General features: G+C 41.1%; 1 protein-coding gene and 1 long non-coding RNA gene across 59 annotated transcripts in view; both read right to left on the bottom strand.

Annotated features, from left to right (window-relative positions):
* SEC31A (SEC31 homolog A, COPII component) overlaps window positions 1–4,721 on the bottom strand; it is a 62,142-nt gene extending 57,421 nt beyond the window's left edge. For 37 of the 50 annotated variants that reach the window (XM_081582813.1, XM_081582871.1, XM_081582526.1 and 34 more), the window contains exon 1: window positions 4,653–4,721. The gene's annotated coding sequence lies outside the window, so the exon portion shown is untranslated. Of the gene's footprint in view, window positions 1–4,324 lie in introns of all 50 variants that reach the window. The other 13 variants (XM_081582625.1, XM_081582714.1, XM_081582678.1 and 10 more) reach the window with 1 other exon arrangement.
* A 2,388-nt stretch (window positions 4,722–7,109) lies between these two features.
* LOC145543055 (uncharacterized) lies at window positions 7,110–15,826 on the bottom strand. 9 transcript variants are annotated; one of them, XR_014080407.1, is made up of 8 exons: window positions 15,797–15,826; window positions 15,354–15,512; window positions 14,623–14,708; window positions 12,651–12,752; window positions 12,238–12,309; window positions 9,917–9,991; window positions 8,567–8,735; window positions 7,494–8,452 (listed from the first exon to the last, which is right to left on the bottom strand). It is a non-coding gene; the product is annotated as an uncharacterized LOC145543055 (long non-coding RNA). The 9 variants fall into 9 exon arrangements; XR_014080405.1 differs by having other exon boundaries at window positions 15,646–15,804; XR_014080409.1 differs by lacking the exons at window positions 7,494–8,452; window positions 12,651–12,752 and adding an exon at window positions 7,110–7,171 and having other exon boundaries at window positions 15,646–15,804.
* Window positions 15,827–15,954: the final 128 nt, after the last annotated feature.

Below are 15,954 nucleotides of genomic sequence, written 5' to 3'. Positions count from 1 at the left end.
CTGCTCCACTGATCCAACAGACACTGATCTAAACTCTTTGTATTTGCCTGTACCACACTTTAAGCAACTCATTTATCTTGGTAAAACTTTATAACATTCTCTTAGTACATATTGAGGAGAAGGCAATGGCACCCCACTCCAGTACTCTTGCCTGGAAAATCCCAGTTCACTTTCACTTTTCCCTTTCATGCACTAGAGAAGGAAATGGCAACCCACTCCAGTGTTCTTGCCTGGAGAATCCCAGGGACGGCGGAGCCTGGTGGGCTGCCATCTATGGGGTCGCACAGAGTCGGACACGACTGAAGCGACTTAGCAGCAGCAGCAGCAGCAGTACATATTGTTTACATATTTTCCCACTGCCTGTTTTATCAACTTGCTTCATCTTGTTTGGTCATCTTGTTTCACCAAATCGACAAATACTGTCTTGTTTTCAATCAAGTCTTACAACTATTACCCTTTTTGGATCTAAAATTGTTTAGCACAGGGTGAGATATGCATTACTTGACTGATTGATTCTGAATGTCTATATTTAGAGGAATACAAAAAGACTGATGCGCTCGAAAGACCAATTTTAAGTAAAATATTTAATTTTTAAATTCTTAACTGTTTAAAGGATCTTTTCTTATTTAAAAAGTGGGAACGTGCTGCTTGGGGAATAAAAGGTTTCCTAAAATGCCTTTAGAATAATTTCTAATATTGAAAACAAAATAGCTACATATATATATATATATATATATATATTTTAAACCCAATTGAATATAATTACAATATCTCCAGGAGGAAAGGTACAAGGGCTACAGGAATTCAGGAGCATTTAGTTAATGTGTAACATTTACTGAAAGAGAGAGACTAATTTACAAGAACATAAAAGAGTTAAGAGGGAATTCAAAGCATTTATAAAATCTGTTTCTTGGCCTTAGTACTCAATGTGCCATCAGAAGCAGTTCCACTTAATAACCTGTACTGAACATAAGGTTTAAATACCATCGTTTTTTAAAAAAATCAAACACTATACAACAATGGCCTTGAATTACATTAAACGGTTTGAATCTAATTAAACAAAAATATCATAAGCTACAAGCATTCTCAAAACTATTAAGAATACTATGAAAATACAGCTTCATCAGACACATGTGTATTTCCTTCTCCTACAATTGATCATTTAGTTGTAACTAGTTTCCTTGAAAATTTGAAGAAGTGAAAACTTGAAGAAGTCTTAGATTAAACCATGTCAATTTCCCAAGTAAGACTTGCTTTAAAAACTTTCTGTAGTTTTTTAGACATATTTTTATTTTAATTTATTTATCTGGCTGTGCTGAGTGGCATGGGATTTTAGTTAATTGATCAGGGATCGATCGAACCTGCATCACCCTGCAGGGGAAGCACAGATTCCTAACCACTGGACTCCCAGGGAATGCTCTATGTAATTTTTTTCAATACTGTATGTGATTGGAATTCACACCACGCAGATTTATTTCATTCGGAACTATTTTGCACAGAACATAATCACTGTGAAAATATGGAAAGAAAACTGTGAGGACAATGGTTTGTTCACACGTGCCCCCTATAAGACAGTACCAAAAGAAGAGCGGTTAAAGTATGGAGACTGGAGCCAACACTGTCAGTTTAAAACCCAGTTCCACGTGTCCTAGCTCTGACTTTTGGTATGTAATTTTATCTATGTGTGTCTTGGCTAACCATTTGGTAAAATAACTATAATAAAAGCATCTACGCCATGGGTTTGCTGTGAGAATTCACAGAGAACAGTGCCTAGCACCTGGTAAATAAATGCTTGTAAACAGCAGCTAATACAAAAGTCACCATTTAAAATGTTTACCCCAGTGAATCTTCAGAAGAATACACCTACTGAAGAAAATTTACAATCCAGACTACAACTTTTATTTATTCATCCAAGTTTCTCTCCACAACAATTATGCGCAGTGAAATGAAACTTTTCCCCTGCATTTTCTAAAAGCTGATTTTGTGGAGCAACACTAAAACCCAACAGCACTAACCTCTAAAAAGCTCCAACCTCACAATGTTATCATACATGGAGCGCTGAACTAAACCTCAGAAAGTAAAAAGTGAAAGAGGCAGCAGAACTGGAAACTCTGACTCCCAAACCAGAAACACAATACCCGGCCGCCACTGTCTCTAATAAAACCTCACCTTGTGTGGGCAAGATATCTCATCAGGATGGGCACATTTGTTCCAGAGAATTTATTTAATGTTACTGACGGTCTAAGCTCATCTCACTCAGCCAAAACCAAATCAAAGATGTAACTATGCACTGGTCATTGAACTAAATAGTGTCACACTTATCTGCAGTCGTAATAAACAGAACTTTCTGAGCTGAAATTAACCCTTTTTTGGGCCACATCACATGGCATATGGGATCCCCAGTTCCCCAACCAGTGATTCCATCGGTGCCCTCCCCTCCACTCTACCAGAGAAGTGTGGAGTCCCAATCACTGGACCACCAGGGAAGTCCCTGAAATTAACCTATTTAAGAATTATGACATTTCTAGAAAAACAATGTAATAATTTAATAATATCACTTTATAAGAATCTTCAATTAGGAATGTATAAACCTCATGAAATTACACAGATAATCCCATATGTGTGTATGTGCCTGTTTCTAGGAAGATGATCCAGTAGTTTCATCAGATCCTTAAAACAGAGCAGAGTGATACATACAATGTCATTGCTGTTCTTTACTCATTAAGTTGTGTCCAACTCTTTGGGACCCCACAGACTGTAGCCTGCCAGGCTCCTCTGTCCATGGGATTTCCCAGGCAAGGAATTCTGGTGTGGGTTGCCATTTCCTTCTCCAGGGGATCTTCTCAGCCCAGGGATCAAACCTGCATCTCCTGCATTGGCAAGCGGATTCTCTACCACTGAGCCACCTCAGAAGCCCACAACGTAATACTTCTTAGCCATAAAATGGAGTGAAAAAGTGCCATTTGCAGAGACGTGGATATACCTAGAGAGTGTCAAACTGTGTGAAGTCAGAAAAACAACTGGATAATATCGCTTGTATGTGGATTTACTTATTATTTGAAGTCACAAATACAGACAGAGATCTAGAAAACAAGCTTATAGATACCAAGGGGGGTAAGGAGGATGGGAAGAATTGGGAGACTGGGATTGACATACATGCACTCTTGATACTCTGGATAAAATAGGTAACTAAGGAGAAAGGGGAACCTCCTGTGCAGCACAGGGAACTCGACTCAATGCTCTGTGGTGACCTCAATGGGAAGGAAATCCAAAAAGGAGGAGATACACATGTATACTATAACCGATTCACTTTGCTGCATAGCAGAAACTAACAGCAATGTAAAGCAACTCTACTCCAACAAAAATTTTGAAATAAATAAATATCAAAAGAACATCAGAAAACAAAATAAAATCACAAATACTTCTAGAAAAAAGAGAGAGAGAGGAATCTCAAAAGATTAAGAATCACTGCTCTTTATAGTTTACAAATTTCTTTCTGTTCTTACTGGTTTCAGAAAATAACTTGCTTATATAAAATTAAGTTACATAACTGGAAATCCATTTCAAATCTGACATTTCCTAAATAACCTCAGATGTGTGTAACATAAATTCGCAACAACAAAAACACTTCAACTTATCCAAAAGCTCGTAAGGGTCTACAAACCATTCCCAGGGCTGTAATTAGGGAGAAAAGAGAAACCAGGAGGACAGAAGAACCACTAAGAAAAGGTAAGTAAACTTTAGCCAACTCTAGAACAATCGTTATGTACAGAAAACATAAGATAGTATGATTCAAGGACGAAGCTCTAACTACTGATTAAACAGTTTCAGTTGCCCACAAAGACAATCAATTTCAGTCTTCTGTGGTTAGAAAAGACAGTTTCGCGGGAAGGACTTGTTCCAGACCATCACTGAAACTTCAGAATGACCCGGGTAAAATTAGTTCCTCGAGTTATGAAAAAGTTTATAATGCCCACAAGCCCAGGCAGCATTTTGATTTATTTTACACCTGCCCCCGTAATTTAACCTCTTATTATAGTAAATCAGTAGCAAAAACATACAACACTGAATGATACTTCCTTCGAGATACAGGCTGCGACCGGCGGCGACTGCCCTTCAAACAATCCCAGTTAAGTGACAGCGAAGTCGCTCAGTCATGTCCGACTCTTAGCGACCCCATGGACTGCAGCCCACCAGGCTCCTCCAAACCTATAAACCTTTAAATCTGGCAACAGCTCAAATAATAACAAAAAATCCCAAACTAAAGTCAATCGAGGTAATGCTGATGAGGTCTGTTTCCTTCCCTCGCCCTTGGGGACCGCACCTCTTTGTGCACCAGGGTCCGAAGGTCTCCTAACCTCAGACGCCAGCTACGCGCCCAGGCTGGACACCCTGGCGCAAGCCTCAGGGGCGCTTCTGCTCAGCGGAGGAAACGTCGGCGGATGCGGGCCGGCGCGATCCCCGAAGCAGCCGTGACGCCAGCCGCTGTCCCGCCGGGCCCGAAACGAAGACCCGGGCGCGCCGCCGCCGGAGACCGGGCCGCAGGCTGGCGGGGACCAGCGGAGACCGATGCCGGGTACCGGCGTGGGCCTGGGCTCTCCCCGAAGGCCCCAGGACCCGCAAAGAGGACAGGAGGGGACAGGAGGACGCACCTGGCGGGGACCCCCGGCGACCGGTTCCTGCGTGAGCGCGGGGCCAGTCGGACTCTCCCAGCATTCGCCGCCGCCCCTCCTCCTGGCCGGGGCCACCTCCACGTTCCGCTCCAACGTGGCAGCCGCAGCCCCGCCCAGCCGGCTGGCCGACGCTTCCGGGAGCGACGCCCCGCCCCGCCCCGCTCCGCCCACCCCGATACGCGGCCCGCCACAGCACTTCCGGAACCGGAACCGGAACCGGGGCCGGGGCCGGGGCCGGGGTTGTTTGGGGGTGGGAGTCGGGGAGGACTCGCTTCCGCGCCGCGCGTGCGCTTGTGAGTTCAGAGGGGCGGTGTGCGGTGACCAGGACGATTCGAAAAAGAGAAGTCCTGTCGGGCGTAGCTGTCTGGCGGGAGGTCGGCCCCGGCCGGCAGAAACGCCACGTAGCGCTGGTCCTGTGAGACGTCAGCGGCCCCCGCCACACTGCCGACGCGACCGGCCACCGAAAAATCGGGTTTCAAGGGCCTTATTACAGGACTATTACTGGGTCATTTCAGTTATTTACTTGGTTCTACGGTATTGCTTATTGAGAATTTCTTCAGAACCAAACTATCTGGTCATACCCAAAAGCTGTCGTGGACGTGCTTGATTTGTTACTCTAAAGAGGCTGAATGTGAAAGTCGCTCAGTCATGCCGAACTCTTTACGACCCCATAGACTGTAGCCCGCCAGGCTCCTCTGTCCATGGGCGTTCCCACGCAAGAATGCTGGAGTGGGTTGTCATTTTCTGCTCCAGCGGATCTTCCTGACCCAGGAATCGAACCGGGGTCTACCTACATCGCAGGCGGATTCTTTACCAGCTGAGCTACCAGGGAAGCCCCTAGAGGCACAGTGGAGTGAATAAGGTACTATAGTTAGTATCCTGTTCGTGTCCTGCGATACTGTTTGAGATCTGTTAGCATTTGTCACGCTGTAACTTGACTGGTTTCCCCAGAGCCTGTACATGTGCAGTTCTCTTCCCAATACAGCAGTCAACGGTCTTTTCTAAACGCCTTCACTGGAAGTAAAGTAAAATATAGCAAACTCTCGTGTTTAAGAGAGTAGGCACGTTTTTGTACTCACTATACTGTTGTAGCAAAAACATAAATGTGTGAATGGTCTTAGGCACATACCAGCCAAACAGGACTGCTAGAATTAAGCAATCTTGTTTATTCTTTGGAGAGGGCAATGGCACCCCACTCCAGTACTCTTGCCTGGAAAATCCCATGGATGGAGGAGCCTGGTAGGCTGCAGTCCATGGGGTCGCTAAGAGTCGGACACGACTGAGCGACTTCACTTTCACTTTTCCCTTTCATGCACTGGAGAAGCAAATGGCAACCCACTCCAGTATTCTTGCCTGGAGAATCCCAAGGACGGCGGAGCCTGGTGGCTGCCGTCTATGGGGTCGCACAGAGTCGGACACGACTGAAGCGACTTGAAAGCAGTAGCAGCAGTAGCAGCAGTTTATTCTTTAGCTGCTAGACTTGTCCTTCACAAAGATAAACAAAACTAATCACTCTGATCCTGTATGAATTATACTTTGCAGCTGGCATTCTTCTCCCCCTATTCTCTTGTACCATTTCAAAAAAGGTCACAGGTTGTTTCAACTTCAGGGAGACATGACCTGATTACCGAGTGTGCGATGACAGCTTTGGCTGTTCTGAAATTTTGCAAAAGAAAAAAAAGCAGGACCTTCATTGAGATACAAAGCCTCTCCCTATTCCTTAAAGGAGGCCGTTTTTGAGGTGCTAGCCTACTGTGTTCCCTCTTTGCTTGGCAAATAAAGCCACTATTTCTCTTCCATACTATTTCTGTTCAGCATCAGTGCACAGAGACAAGATTTTGGCATCAGTTGTAAAACCATTTAGTGGATTTAGTGGTGTTGTACACTTCTGGTTCAGTTTAAAAAGCAAATATAGTTAGTTCTGTAAGGCTGAAGTAGACCTACTCAAGAGGCTTAAGGATAGTTGTTAATTTCAAGTTCTAAAAAGCCTTCCATTTTTCACTTACCATTCCAAGGACTAGTTTACCTAAAAAGGTGTCAATAAAAATCCGACTTAAAAAGTCATACCATATTTGGGGGCTCCCCTGGTAACTCAGCGGTAAAGCATCTGCCAGCAGTGCAGGAGACCCAGGTTCAATCCCTGGGTCCGGAAGATCCCCTGGAGAAGGAAATGGCAACTCACCCCAGTATTCTTGCCTGGAGAATTCCACGCACAGAGGAGCCTGGTGGGCTACAGTCCATGGAGTCCAAGTTGGACACTAGTGAGTGACTTTCTCTTTCATTGTTAGACAGGATTTTGCCTACAACGTCCAAATGACTTTGTAATATAAATTTTTATTTCAAAGCCTTGATGTATTAGCATACAATGTTAAGCGTCAATAAAGCTTATAGTTCTAGACTTGATACACTTATGTCTGATTGAATGTAAAAACTCACCTTGTTTTAAACGCAGACAGTTCTGCCTTTAACTACACAAGCTGAAATGGTGCAGTCTTAATCTATGGGATTAACAATAATTGTTAATTAACAATTATTCTGTGACTTTAAGATTTGGCAAAACATTAAAAAAACCTCTTGATGTTGGTTATAAATGTAATTTTGTAATTTATAGTTTTAAAGTAATATTTAAAACACTACGAACATTGGGAATTCCCTGGCAGTCCAGTTGTTAGGCTTTGTGGCTTTCACTGCTGAGGTTAAGATCAATTCCTGGTTGGGGAACTATGGTCCCACAAGCCACGTGGTGCAGCCAAAAAAAAAAATCAAACCCAACAACAATCTCCCCCACCAAACAAAAAAACCCCAAAACAAACCACTAGAGACACTGAAAATTGTTTTATTTCTTCATAAAAAATGTATCAAGTAGTTTTGAAATGTGCTTGCTTTCTCATTATAAAACATAATATGGAGTGAGATGCCAAGGCATCTTATCTACGCCTTGGCAAACTGTCATACTCATTTCGAAGTTTGAATCGGCTTCCAAAACTTTATCTTTTAACAGTCAGTGCCATGATACAGCTCTGCGAGTTCCTTCAATGTGAAGTTGTTCAACATCACTTCGAGACACATTCATTGTTTACGACTGCTTTCCTCATATAAAACTTCACTAAGTTCTGCCTCCTACATGTACCTAGAACTGTTTCTTGAATGGCAGCAGTTGTCAACACTCTCACAGTCATCTTTATCTTCTAACTCCATTTACATCCCATCCAAATCCTGCAGTTTTTCCACAGTACAGCCTCTCACTACTGTACAAAGCAAGGACTGCCCGTAATTCTTGGAATCTGAATGCACATTTCACAGCAGCATCCTTATCTGAGCTTGTAGCTTCATTGGTAGTTTAACATTAATTTGTGTTGACTTTGAGATGAAACCAGCCTTCACTGGCAGTAAATAGATGTCCTTGTAATTACCATTTCCTTCAATGCAGCAACTAACTTCAATGCCAAACTGATTGGTATTTGTTCTTGATTACACTACAAAGGAGAAGTAAATGCTCCATTTCAACCATAAACGGCTTTCTGTTCTCGGTGAAATTTACACTAGAAGATGTTCAAACAACTTTACCTTGCTTTTATATTCATCAGACTCTTACTGTAGCTTCATTTAGGTTGTGGTATCATCCTATATTTGCTTTGCAGTGGCCATTTTCAAAGCTTCTAACACTAATTTTACCTGCAGTGTTAATCACTTTTCATTTCTTTATAGTTCAGTCATATTTATTGACCAATTCCCTCTTCTGATTATCCATTTTTGTAAAATGTTCCATGGGTTTATCACTGGGAGAAAGGAGGCAACACAGTTACATGCTTTGCTATCTGTGTAACTAATAGATGTTCAATGACCAAAACTTGGGAAGAAGTGATGTAACTGTTACCATTCTTGATACACACCTTTTCTTTGCATAATGATTCTGTAATAAAGAGCCATAGCCAAGTTTATGCAATAATTCAGTTAATATTGTGATAACTAAAAGTTCAGCTGTGTTGTTGTGGGTCAGGTGCTGTTTAACTACAATGTGAAAACATTCACGAATGTTGAAATGGCACAAAGGACCTGTATCTAAAAAAGAAAAACTTGTGTTGGTAATTCACAAAATAGTCAACTTTAAACCCAATTTAGTTAACTACTAGCCAAGCCAATTTCTAGATCAAATAAAACTGAAGTTTTTCTGAAAAGAATGTTAATTCCCAGACTCTGAAATACTCATTGGAAGAATGTTTGGAGATAATGTTATATAGAATTCTTCAAATAAAGATTTGCAGACAGTCCAAAAACACCCTTAAGAGTATTTAAATTTATTGAGAATTTATAGCCCCTCCCCTCATTTCAATAGACATAAGGACTGCAAAAGATTGAAGTTCTGGATAACTGTACTGTTGTCCAGATTGTAAAACTTCACAGTCACAAAGCACAAGACCATATGTATATAAAATTTATTGAACAGCAGCCAGTACTATGTTTACTTCTGGAAAACAGTAGCATCCAGCTCATTAATGTTTAAATTCTGTTTTTGAATGCATTTACTTCATATATCTTATCACTAAGGGCCATAAAATTTATATCAAACTTTAAGAAATAGAAAATTAACTTAGTTAAGTTTGAGAAACACCCCAAGATACCATGCTTAATTCATAGCAGGTTAATCTGGTATTAGGTTTGAGATTCTCAGCTCTGACTACCTGCCTATCTACTGTTCTTGAACAAAGCTCAAGTAAAAGCATGGTCATCCACCGGCATACCAAAAATTATTTATAGAATATCCAATAAGTTCAACCAATTTAAACCCCAGAATAGATGACCTCTAAGAATTTCAGGGCCTGAAAGAATTATATCATTATTTTTTTAAAAAAAGATGACTATCAAGGTTAAAAGTCCTGCCACCCCTCCACACACCCAACAGCCTCTCCTGAATCAAATGAAAATTATACTATCTTTGAAATAATATTTTTTATCTTTGAAAGCTGAATAAGGAAAAATTTTAATTAAATATCCATTATGCTCAATACATAACGAATACAAAATCCAATTTTTTTCTCAAGTCAGATTTTTTTGTCTTCTTTTGTCAAAACTAAAAACGTATATATGGACTTCCCCTGTGGTCCAGAGGTTGAGACTGCACTTCCCACTGCAGGGTGCACAGGTTCAATCTGTGACTAGGAAGATCCCCCGTGCCACGCAGCACAGCCAATAAGTAAATTAATTTTTAAAAATTACTATCTTAAAGTTTATAAACTTCTTACCTTATATCAATCTTCAAATTCTTGATAAATCTCACACATGGTGTTCTCTAAGAAAAACACCCTTCAATTTTATTCCTAAAAGGAAAAACATTTACAGGCAAGTCAATGTACAAAAACCACATCTTAACTATATGCCTCATGATTTTCTTTTCTTCATTATGTCCTCATTCACATACATTAATCACAACAAATCATGATGTGAACAGCAGTGGAAAAGTTTAATCATTGGACATTTGTACTTATTTTCAACTTAAGCTCTCGTTTTAAGTTTTAAGTTTTTATTGCTTAGCTCCCTTTTAAAAATACATAAATACACTTTTCTAGTTTTCCATTTTCTCACGTAGAACAGATAAGACTTCCAATTTTACTATGACTGGAAAAAACTCATAACAAAGATAATTTCAAGCATGTCATTTACTACTTTGTACAGGTTAGCTTATGCTAACTTGGAGGTATCTTCTCAACATTAACCCTGATAATGGAAGAGTACCCATACCTTAACACATCCCCAAAATGGTTATGCCTCGTTCTGTATGTAATGTGTTTGTTATTAGACAAGGTTTCCAATAATCATAAACACTAAAACTTTAAAGTAAAAGTGGGAGAGTCGTCTCTGCTAACAAAGAACTTTCAAGCAGTGATGATGGGAAAAGACTCAAAAGATAACAAGTTTCCAGAACTAATTGAATTCTGCCTATTTGGAACATTATGACTGCTTGACAAGGTCTATGTTTTGCTCATTAAGAGGGACAGAGCCCATGGTGGCGGCGACCAGCAGAAAGAAAAGGACATATACTCACCCTTTGGGGAGAAAGGGCAAACCACTCTAATTCTGCTGCTGCATATTTGTATTTTTACTCCACCCGATGTCAAATATTTGTGTAACTGCCTACAAGCAATCAGACTACATTCCTTGAAAAACTCTAAATAGAAATTTCAACTTTTCCAAGTCATTCTGCACCCCAACCAAAATAATAAGGCAAAGGATACACAATTTCTATCCATGGTTTAGGGCTACTGAGTTTCTCTAACCACTTCCACCTAGGAGGAATTAGGAGAGGGGGAATGGGTCCAACAACAATAATACTTAATCAAAGTGTTTAATTACACTGTGGTAGTCAGGCTCCAAGATGGTCTCTGATGAGCCCTCACCCCTTGGTAGTCACACCTTTGTCCAGTGCCCACCTATACCACGCTAAGACCAACAGAACAGGGCAGAAGCGGTATTTTGTCACTTTCAAGCGTATTTGAAAAAAAAAAAAGTATTAAAAGACAAGCTTCCGTCTTGGCCTTTCTCTCTTAGACCAGTCCCTCTGGGGAAAGCCAGCTATCACTCAGGCAGCCCATGGAGAGGTTCACATGGGGAAGAACTGAACCCTTCAGCCAACAGCCATCAGGGAATGGAGGCTTGCAAACCGAAGACAGTTTGGAAGCTGATGTCTCTCTTCTACCTCCTTTCCTAACTGTTTGATCAGTGTTTGTTTTAAATTGCCAAATATTGAGCAATCTGTTACACAGCAATAAACACTAACACAGAAGGTCAGAAGTGAAGTGAAAGTCGCTCAGTTGTGTCCAACTCCTTGCAACCCCATGGACTATACGGTCCATGGAATTCTCCCACCAGAATACTGGAGTGGGTAGCCTTTCCCTTCTCCAGGGGATCTTCCCAACCCAGGAATCGAACCAAGGTCTCCCGCATTGCAGGTGGATTCTTAACCAACCAAGCCACAAGGGAAGTCCCAGAAGGTCATAATCCATATCCAAAAAAGTAAAACGTACAACTTATGAATTAACTGAAAAGGTCTAAAATTCATGGGCAAGGATCGGATTCAGAACTGACTTTATTCAGTCACCAATAATTTCAAAACCCCAAGGCCTTTTGAAACAAAAATCCTCAGAGAACCAACAGGATGAAAAATTCAGCGAGAATATTTCAGTTACTAGAAATACATTTTATTATATCAGGATGACAAATAAATGTAAAACTAGCTAAAAATCTGACAAAAAGACAGGTATTCAATAAGGACGACACCAGTCCTAGAAGGCAAAACCTCTATTTTTGCGATCATAGTTGAGAAAAATGTGTTAAAAACAAAAAATTGTGCACATACAAAACATTTAGTACAACTCAGTAAGCATTAGCTGTTACTTATTTTTCCCCAAGTAAGCAATTAATGAGATTTTATAACATAAGACAGAAAATTAGATTTCACTCAACCCTCTATAAATATATTTTTTACTTGGACAATCCTCCCCTTCCCACTCACTGCTTTTGTACCAGGAATACTTAATATGCTAAAAAAAGAAAGATATTATACTACCTCCCCTGCAGTTTTAGTAATTCTCTTCCAAGACCCAGGAATCTTTTTCCGACATCTTCAAGAATGTAATTCCTGAAAAGAGATAGTTTATTTCAAATTATTTTTTGCACTGGTCAATGCTTTCTACAAATAATATCTTTAATACAGCTTACATATCCTCATTCACGTATTCAGTAATCACATAAGTTCATTATGTGAACAGCAGTGAAAACGTTTAATCATTGGATATGAAGCTATCGAAGGAAGCAAAGATACAATCACATGATTAAATTGAGAACTTCAATGTGACCAGGAAAAAAATGAAAAATAGCAACAAAAAGTATGTAAAGCTTATTAGCAAATGTAAAAATACATAAATACAACTCAACATCAATGATTCCATTTATAAAGGATTGCACACTAAGAATACCCACAGCAGCGACCCCCTGTGGCTGTAAAGTAAGTTGGTTACTTTCATTCAGCAGGTGTGCATTTAAGTCAATTGTTCCCCAGCATCGCAGTTTTCTGAAACCCATCTGTAATGAAGAATTAGATGAATACTGTCAAGACTTTGAGAGCCACATTCTCATGAACTAATTCAGCAGGAAAGAAACAATATCTCTTTGTACTCTGATGCTGAACTGGCAGCTCTAGCTTAAGAAAATGAAAAATGAGTGCCTGCACCTGGACTCCCTTAGGAGCAGGACCCACCTCCGTGCCCGGCTCTCAGCAGGTTAGATCACCTCTGAACCCATCTTAACAGCAGCCCGTTCACCCAGGGCTCTACTTCCGTCGGAAATGTCCAACACCCACAAGCACTGCCCCTTTAATACTCCATGATGGTAACTTTAAGTCTCCGTTTAACGTTACCTTTAACGGGTTGAAAGCATAAGCGTACTATCCTGATACCAACACTTTTTAGAGATTATCAAATTGCGTATATTGAGTAGTCAATCCTAATCCTATTATTCCCATAAGCCTTACATCTTCAAACACAATTGTGCTGAGCATGAGTTTTTTTTCAGGAACATGTGACATTATAGCAGAAACTCATGTTATCTATTTGTAGGTTAAGGACTAAACAGACAAATTCACCTTAGACACTATTTCCGACTTGGTGACTGAACGACATTGTCTCTGCACCCAAAGAGCACCCTCTAAAAAATTTCTTACAAATGTGTGAAAAAGTCCTTAAAAATAAGGGCAACCACCACAATGATACCACTTCACACCCATGAGAATATGGAGAAACTGGAACCCTTCATCGCTCATGGGAATGTAAAATGGTACAACCACTTTGGAAAAAGTCTGGCATTGCCTCAAAAGGATAAAGAGAAGAGTAGCAGTATGACCCAGCAATTCCACACTTAGGTCTATAGTCAAGAAGAATGAAAACATATCCCTCCCCACAAACGTGTACACAATTGTTCATGGCAGCATTATTCATAACAGCCCCTCAAAATGGAAACAACCTATATGTCCACCAACTGATGAATCAACAAATAAAATGTTGTATACCCATACAATGGAATATTTGGGGCGGGTGATAAAAATAAATGAAGGACTGATACTATAACATGAAGGAACCTTAAAAATATTCCAAGTGAATGAAGCCAGTCACAAGACCACAGACTAGTTTTTGATTCCATTTATATGAAAATATCTGGAATAAGCAAATCTACAGACTCAGCGGGTAAAGAATCTGCCTGCAAAGTAGGAGACACAGGCTCAATCCCTGGTCAGGAATGTTCCCTGGAGGAGAAAAATGACAACCCACTCCAGTATTCTTGCCTGAAAACTCCCATGGACAGAGGAGCCTGGCGGGCTACAGTACAAAGGGGGGCAAAGAGTTGGACACCACTGAGTGACTAAGCACTCACCCAGACAAACATTCGTGGTTTCCAAGGACTAGGGGAGGGAAAATATAAGGAATGATTGCTAATGCAAATGGAGTCTTTTGGGGGTGATGATAATATCCTAAAAGGTGATCATTGCACAACTCATAAATATACGAAAACCCATCCATCCAATCATGCCCTTGAAATGGGTTAATTACATGATATATGTGCTACACTTCTACAAAACTGCTGCCAAAAAAAAAAAAAATTAAGGCAACCAGTTTTTAATTGAAAACTTAATTATTTCTATTTAGTCTCATTCAGGTCTTAATTGGTTGAGTGCTAGAAAAGTTTCTAGTAGTCTGATCAATGACAGTGCTTTAAATCCACGTCCTATATTTTGCACATCTTACAGCCAAGTAAAACATCCCCCATAGACCAATTTCTCAGTTCTTGTATTATCCTTAGGCCTTGTGACTTTTCACAAAACTACATAAGCAAAAGCTATGTTAATCTCATTCTAATACGACACAAGCATATTATAATGGAAAGCAACTGTGAACAATACCTTGAAATGAATCTTTTCAGCCAGAATCTGGATTAAGTAACAGGGGAGAACAACCTTGCTTGGAAACGTTGGACTCATTCTTGCAGCTAGAGACAGAAATAAAAAATTTAAGAACATTTGTTTTTCTTGAAGGAGAAGGCAATGGCACCCCACTCCAGTACTCTTGCCTGGAAAATCCCATGGACGGAGGAGCCTGGTAGGCTACAGTCCATGGGGTCGCTAAGAGTCGGACGACTGAGCGACTTCACTTTCACTTTTCCCTTTCATGCACTGGAGAAGGAAACGGCAACCCACTCCAGTCTTCTTGCCTGGAGAATCCCAGGGACGGCGGAGCCTGGTGGGCTGCCGTCTATGGGGTCGCACAGAGTCGGACACGACTGAAGCGACTTAGCAGTAGCAGCAGCAGTTTTTCTTGAATGAGCCTCCAACGTTAAGCAGGAAAGATGCTACATAATATACTAAGGACCTCTTCAAAGATACAAAATAGAAACTACGCCCCACCTTGACTCCATTTTGTTTCTTCTGTAAAAACGGAAGTCTCATACCGTAAACATAAAGAGCTTAAAAAAAGATGTAGTTCTAAGATCTTCTCACTCCTGAAAACTATCCACGATACCCCACATCCCTAGCAAAGCCATTTCACTGCCCCCTCTCCTGCCCCTCCTAGTACTTCTATTGACGAGTCCCCACTAGACCGTGCGCTTCCCCCCAAACCCCCAGGACCTTCTTACCGTATTTCCTTCTTAATCTCATCCATTGCGTCAAAGGATCTTGCAGGAAAGAGCTCGCTGAATTAAAACCCGACTTATCTTGGTATTAAATTCTCATTAAATCCTGAGGCCACATACCTACCATACCAATAGCTCCGACATTATCTCCGCATCAGACAACTACAAAATAAAATGCAACAAAATGACAAGCCTCTCATTAAATAATTTATTTGGGGTCTAAGTTTGTCTTCAATATTCCTAGGGCGCCACGTTCATCCTTTCCTAGCCCTCTCGTCACTTTCAGAGCTCGCACCTGGAGACCCATAGGCATGCCTCCGGATTCGCCTCAACTTTTGTCCTGTCTCTCCCCTTCGCATTCTCTGGCTGAGCCTCGCAAAAAGCGCGATGGCCCTGGATTTCACCAGACCGGGCGAAAAGAGCCCATTGCGGCGAAATACACTAACCATCCTCCAACGTGGAGCGAGGGGAGGCCCAGAGGTTGACTTAATATTCCCCGGCCTTTCCGATTGGCTGCTGCGACGTGACGTGCTCTGTGATTGGCCACGGCGGCCAGCGCAGCGCCCGCGTGAGAGGTAGGGCGGGAGACAGGCGCCTTAAGAGC

This window comes from Giraffa tippelskirchi, chromosome 1, assembly GCF_054371585.1.
Source record: "Giraffa tippelskirchi isolate mGirTip1 chromosome 1, T2T-mGirTip1v1.2.pri, whole genome shotgun sequence".
In the NCBI taxonomy this organism is placed as follows: domain Eukaryota; kingdom Metazoa; phylum Chordata; class Mammalia; order Artiodactyla; family Giraffidae; genus Giraffa; species Giraffa tippelskirchi.
The sequence above is the reverse complement of the archived record's forward strand: the minus strand, read 5'-3'. Positions and strand labels throughout refer to the sequence as shown.